The sequence below is a fragment of the Salmo trutta genome, unplaced genomic scaffold (assembly GCF_901001165.1).
Source record: "Salmo trutta unplaced genomic scaffold, fSalTru1.1, whole genome shotgun sequence".
NCBI lineage: Eukaryota > Metazoa > Chordata > Actinopteri > Salmoniformes > Salmonidae > Salmo > Salmo trutta.
The window spans coordinates 2,813,851-2,820,584 of record NW_021822911.1 but is presented as its reverse complement, the minus strand read 5'-3'; the positions used below and the strand labels follow the sequence as shown (position 1 = coordinate 2,820,584).

The 6,734-nt window shown below is 49.3% G+C and overlaps 1 long non-coding RNA gene across 1 annotated transcript; it reads right to left on the bottom strand.

The window, feature by feature from the left end:
* Nucleotides 1-3,569: 3,569 nt before the first annotated feature.
* On the bottom strand, nt 3,570-6,333 carry LOC115186385 (uncharacterized). Its single transcript, XR_003875745.1, has 3 exons — nt 6,293-6,333; nt 6,057-6,179; nt 3,570-3,609 (listed from the first exon to the last, which is right to left on the bottom strand). It is a non-coding gene; the product is annotated as an uncharacterized LOC115186385 (long non-coding RNA).
* Nucleotides 6,334-6,734: the final 401 nt, after the last annotated feature.

Genomic DNA, 6,734 nt, shown 5'->3' with positions numbered 1-6,734 from the left:
AACACTAATACACACACAAACACTGACACACACACACACACACAAACACTGACACACACACAAACACTGACACACACACACAAACACTGATACACACACACAAACACTGACACACACACACAAACACTGACACACACACACAAACACTGACACACACACACAAACACTGACACACACACACAAACACTGACACACACACAAACACTGACACACACACACAAACACTGACACACACTGACACACACACATAAACACTGACACACACACACACAAACACTGACACACACACACACACACACACACACACTGGACACACACACACTGGACACACACACACACACTGGACACACACACACACACACTGGACACACACACTGAACACACACACACTGGACACACTCTGAACACACACACACACACACACTGACACACACACACACACACTGGACAGACACACACACACACACTGAACACACACACACACACTGAACACACACACACACTGAACACACACACACTGGACACACACACACACTGGACACACACACACTGGACACACACACTCAATGGACACACACACACACACACACTCACTGGACACACACACACACACACACACTGAACACACACACACACACTGGACACTCACACATGACAGGCATGTAATATTTTCTGATCTTTTACCACTTTGCATTTTTTATGATATATTTTACTGTTTGTGTTTGTACCACAGGAGGTTGGTGGGACCTTATTTAGGGAGGACAGGCTTGTAATGGCTGGAGTGGAATAAGTGGAATGGTATCAAACACGTGGTTTCCATGTGTTCCATTTCATTCACTCTGTTCCAGACATTATTATGAGCCGTCCTCCCCTCAGCAGCCTCCTCAGGTATGTACTGTCCTGTATGTGAGAGAGATCCAACAAGGAATTACAATGTATGTATTACTTTTAATACCTGCAAATGGCAAATAAACTACTGGAACTCCTTATGAATGTCTGCAGCCGACAAGAGGTGAAAATATTACCGGAATATTCTGCAAAATGTTGATGAAGACGTCACTCAATCCACCCAAAACAACATGCAGTCTTTCCACAAGACTCCCATGAAGTTATAGTGTGACGTTATGAGTCGACGTTAAAGTAACATTCTCACAACATACTGCACTTGTTTTATCCTGTTTTAGATGTATCCTCTGTTTAAACATTTAAACTCTTACAATAACACTGTTAAAATACCAATGTGATAATTTCTTGTCTTTTATGTTGGAAAAACAAATTGTACAATTATATGTGGACATACGCCCCATGGTTGTACAAGTATACATGGTTATATTGTACTTTTCATAATAAAACATACTTGAAACAAGAAAAAGCATGTTAATTGTGAAAACAATTTCGTTATTTATTTTTACATTGCTGCTCCCTGTCTCATGTTGACGTTTGTCATGAATCTTGACCTGGAGGCAGAACTGTGCGATTTCCTCTAGATATGTCAGCTGCAAAGTCAGAATTGGCTGTGGAAAATAATGTTGTTTTATGGTCTTAATTTAAGGTAAGGATTAGCAGTGTGGTTAGGGTTGAGGTTAGGATTAAAATCGGATTGTGTAACTTTGTGCCTGTGCCAGCTAGTAACCACTTTGCTGAACTGCCTCCAGGGCAAGATTCATGACAATAAATGCCAACCTGCCTCCAGAACAAGATTCATGACAATAAATGCCAACCTGCCTCCCAGTCGTCCCCTCCTTATCTTTACAAGGCTGCAGAACATGCAAGCTAGTGATGTGGGGGTTCTCTCATAACCCTCAGTCCCCAGGTGGGTAGATGGCAGGTTGAATAAAGAGAAGCTATTGATGTGGGGGTTCTCTCATAACCCTCAGTCCCCAGGTGGGTAGATGGCAGGTTGAATAAAGAGAAGCTAGTGATGTGGGGGTTCTCTCATAACCCTCAGTCCCCAGGTGGGTAGATGGCAGGTTGAATAAAGAGAAGCTAGTGATGTGGGGGTTCTCTCATAACCCTCAGTCCCCAGGTGGGTAGATGGCAGGTTGAATAAAGAGAAGCTAGTGATGTGGGGGTTCTCTCATAACCCTCAGTCCCCAGGTGGGTAGATGGCAGGTTGAATAAAGAGAAGCTAGTGATGTGGGGGTTCTCTCATAACCCTCAGTCCCCAGGTGGGTAGATGGCAGGTTGAATAAAGAGAAGCTAGTGATGTGGGGGTTCTCTCATAACCCTCAGTCCCCAGGTGGGTAGATGGCAGGTTGAATAAAGAGAAGCTAGTGATGTGGGGGTTCTCTCATAACCCTCAGTCCCCAGGTGGGTAGATGGCAGGTTGAATAAAGAGAAGCTAGTGATGTGGGGGTTCTCTCATAACCCTCAGTCCCCAGGTGGGTAGATGGCAGGTTGAATAAAGAGAAGCTAGTGATGTGGGGGTTCTCTCATAACCCTCAGTCCCCAGGTGGGTAGATGGCAGGTTGAATAAAGAGAAGCTAGTGATGTGGGGGTTCTCTCATAACCCTCAGTCCCCAGGTGGGTAGATGGCAGGTTGAATAAAGAGAAGCTAGTGATGTGGGGGTTCTCTCATAACCCTCAGTCCCCAGGTGGGTAGATGGCAGGTTGAATAAAGAGAAGCTGGTGATGTGGGGGTTCTCTCATAACCCTCAGTCCCCAGGTGGGTAGATGACAGGTTGAATAAAGAGAAGCTAGTGATGTGGGGGTTCTCCCATAACCCTCAGTCCCCAGGTGGGTAGATGGCAGGTTGAATAAAGAGAAGCTAGTGATGTGGGGGTTCTCTCGTAACCCTCAGTCCCCAGGTGGGTAGATGGCAGGTTGAATAAAGAGAAGCTAGTGATGTGGGGGTTCTCTCATAACCCTCAGTCCCCAGGTGGGTAGATGGCAGGTTGAATAAATAGAAAACAATAGGCTACATAAAACAATCCATAAATGTATAATTATTATGTCATTTACACAAAACATTAAGGACACCTTTCTTTCCATGACAAACTGACCAGGCGTAACTCAATATTAGGAAGGTATCCTTAATATTTTGTCCACTCAGTGGCTCTGACCCTTTACGTAACAGTCAATCCTCTTTACCAGGAAACCTTTATATTTCCCCAAATGCTTCCACACTGCTGCTCTCTCACAGCTGCTCCAGGGCCTCTTGGGTTGAGGAGTCATTCTCTTCTAACCTGATCACAGCTGCTCCAGGGCCACTTGGGTTGAGGAGTCATTCTCTTCTAACCTAATCACAGCTGCTCCAGGACCTCTTGGGTTGAGGAGTCATTCTCTTCTAACCTGATCACAGCTGCTCCAGGGCCTCTTGGGTTGAGGAGTCATTCTCTTCTAACCTGATCACAGCTGCTCCAGGGCCTCTTGGGTTGAGGAGTCATTCTCTTCTAACCTGATCACAGCTGCTCCAGGGCCTCTTGGGTTGAGGAGTCATTCTATTCTAACCTGATCACAGCTGCTCCAGGGCCTCTTGGGTTGAGGAGTCATTCTCTTCTAACCTGATCACTGCTGCTCCAGGACCTCTTGGGTTGAGGAGTCATTCTCTTCTAACCTGATCACAGCTGCTCCAGGGCCTCTTGGGTTGAGGAGTCATTCTCTTCTAACCTGATCACAAAAAAAGACAAGATTCAAACAAATAAACATGATGGTCCAACATAATAGGGGGGAGGGGGTATAGGGAAGGTAGGGGAGAGGAGGGGGTATAGGGAAGGTAGGGTACAGGGGGGTATAGGGAAGGTAGGGGAGAGGAGGGGGTATAGGGAAGGTAGGGGAGAGGAGGGGGTATAGGGAATGTAAGGGAGAGGAGGGGGGGTATAGGGAAGGTAGGGGAGAGGAGGGGGTATAGGGAAGATAGGGGAGAGGAGTGGGTATAGGGAAGTTAGGGGAGAGGAGGGGGGTATAGGGAAGGTAGGGGAGAGGAGTGAGTATAGGGAAGGTAGGGGAGAGGAGGGGGGTATAGGGAAGGTAGGGGAGAGGAGGGGGTATAGGGAAGGTAGGGGAGAGGAGGGGGGTATAGGGAAAGTAGGGGAGAGGAGGGGGTATAGGGAAGGTAGGGGAGAGGAGGGGGTATAGGGAAGGTAGAGGAGAGGAGGGGGTATAGGGAAGGTAGGGGAGATGAGGGCAGTATAGGGAATATAGGGGAGAGGAGGGGAGTATAGGGAATATAGGGGAGAGGAGGGGGTATAGGGAAGGTAGAGGAGAGGAGGGGGTATAGGGAAGGTAGGGGAGAGGAGGGGGTATAGGGAAGGTAGGGGAGAGGAGGGGGGGTATAGGGAAGGTAGAGGAGAGGAGGGGGTATTGGGAAGGTAGGGGAGAGGAGGGGGGTATAGGGAAGGTAGGGGAGAGGAGGGGGTATAGGGAAGGTAGGGGAGAGGAGGGGTATATTGAAGGTAGGGGAGAGGAGGGGGTATAGGGAAGGTAGGGGAGAGGAGGGGGGTATAGGGAAGGTAGGGGAGAGGAGGGGGGTATAGGGAAGGTAGGGGAGAGGAGGGGGTATAGGGAAGGTAGGGGAGAGGAGGGAGTATATTGAAGGTAGGGGAGAGGAGGGGGGTATAGGGAAGGTAGGGGAGAGGAGGGTGGTATAGGGAAGGTAGGGGAGAGGAGGGGGTATTGGGAAGGTAGGGGAGAGGAGGGGAGTATAGGGAATATAGGGGAGAGGAGGGGAGTATAGGGAATATAGGGGAGAGGAGGGGGTATAGGGAAGGTAGGGGAGAGGAGGGGAGTATAGGGAATATAGGGGAGAAGAGGGGGTATAGGGAAGGTAGGGGAGAGGAGGGGGTATTGGGAAGGTAGGGGAGAGGAGGGGGTATAGGGAAGGTAGGGGGAGAGGAGGGGGGTATAGGGAAGGTAGGGAGAGGAGGGGGGTATAGGGAAGGTAGGGGAGAGGAGGGGGGTATTGGGAAGGTAGGGGAGAGGAGGGGGTATAGGGAAGGTAGGGGAGAGGAGGGGGGTATAGGGAAGGTAGGGGAGAGGAGGGGGTATAGGGAAGGTAGGGGAGAGGAGGGGGGTATATTGAAGGTAGGGGAGAGGAGGGGGTATAGGGAAGGTAGGGAGAGGAGGGGGGTATAGGGAAGGTAGGGGAGAGGAGGGGGTATAGGGAAGGTAGGGGAGAGGAGGGGGTATATTGAAGGTAGGGGAGAGGAGGGGGGTATAGGGAAGGTAGGGGAGAGGAGGGGGGTATAGGGAAGGTAGGGGAGAGGAGGGGGTATTGGGAAGGTAGGGGAGAGGAGGGGAGTATAGGGAATATAGGGGAGAGGAGGGGAGTATAGGGAATATAGGGGAGAGGAGGGGGTATAGGGAAGGTAGGGGAGAGGAGGGGAGTATAGGGAATATAGGGGAGAGGAGGGGAGTATAAGGAATATAGGGGAGAGGAGGGGGTATAGGGAAGGTAGGGGAGAGGAGGGGGTGTAGGGAAGGTAGGGGAGAGGAGGGGGTATAGGGAAGGTAGGGTAGAGGAGGGGGTATAGGGAAGATAGGGGAGAGGAGGGGGGTATAGGGAAGGTAGGGGAGAGTAGGGGGTATAGGGAAGGTAGGGGAGAGGAGGGGGTATAGGGAAGGTAGAGGAGAGGAGGGGGTATAGGGAAGGTAGAGGAGAGGAGGGGTTATTGGGAAGGTATGTGAGAGGAGGGGGGTATAGGGAAGGTAGGGGAGAGGAGGGGGGTATAGGGAAGGTAGGGGAGAGGAGGGGGTATAGGGAAGGTAGGGGAGAGGAGGGGGTATATTGAAGGTAGGGGAGAGGAGGGGGGTATAGGGAAGGTAGGGGAGAGGAGGGGGTATAGGGAAGGTAGGGGAGAGGAGGGGGTATAGGGAAGGTAGGGGAGAGGAGGGGGTATAGGGAAGATAGGGGAGAGGAGGGGGGTATAGGGAAGGTAGGGGAGAGGAGGGGAGTATAGGGAATATAGGGGAGAGGAGGGGGTATAGGGAAGGTAGGGGAGAGGAGGGGGTATAGGGAAGGTAGGGGAGAGGAGGGGGTATAGGGAAGGTAGGGGAGAGGAGGGGGGACTTCCTCCATGTCAGGTAAGCAGCCTCCAAGTCTACCCTCACCAAGTGACCAGACTGAGTGAGTTCTGAACATCCCTCTCTGTCCTCTGATGCTGCGTCCAAGTCTTCTTTGGTCTTTCTGGTGTCTCTGTCTTGACTCTTCAGTGAGTTTTTTCAGTTCTTTCCCAGGCTGCCTGAAAAACACAAAATGATGGCACATATATAATACATAAGAGTTATAAACTATCAAAATAAAGAGAGTTCCAGACTCCATATATAAACTCCCAGTAATTTATTGGGTATTTACCAACTTTTCAGCATCACTGTGCCTTCTTCAGGGTGATGTCATCAATACTTGAACCAGGTTATGTAGACGAACAGTGCAATTAGTGCAACCAATGACAATAGAGAGGGGTGTGTCATAATGATTAAGTTAATTACAATGAATTAATGAAACTGTTAAAAAACAATAGTTTATGGCATATTAAATATTACAAAATAGTAGGGTATATTATATATATCCGGCTCTCAATGTAATCTGATCCATTATAATCTAGGATCAGGTCCCCCCTCTCCATGTAATCTGATTCATTATGATCTAGGATCAGGTCCCCCTCTCCATGTAATCTGATCCATTATGATCTAGGATCAGGTCCCTCCTCTCCATGTAATCTGATTAATTATGATCTTGGATCAGGTCCCCCCCTCTCCATGTACTCTTATTCATTATGATCTAGGATCAGGTCCCC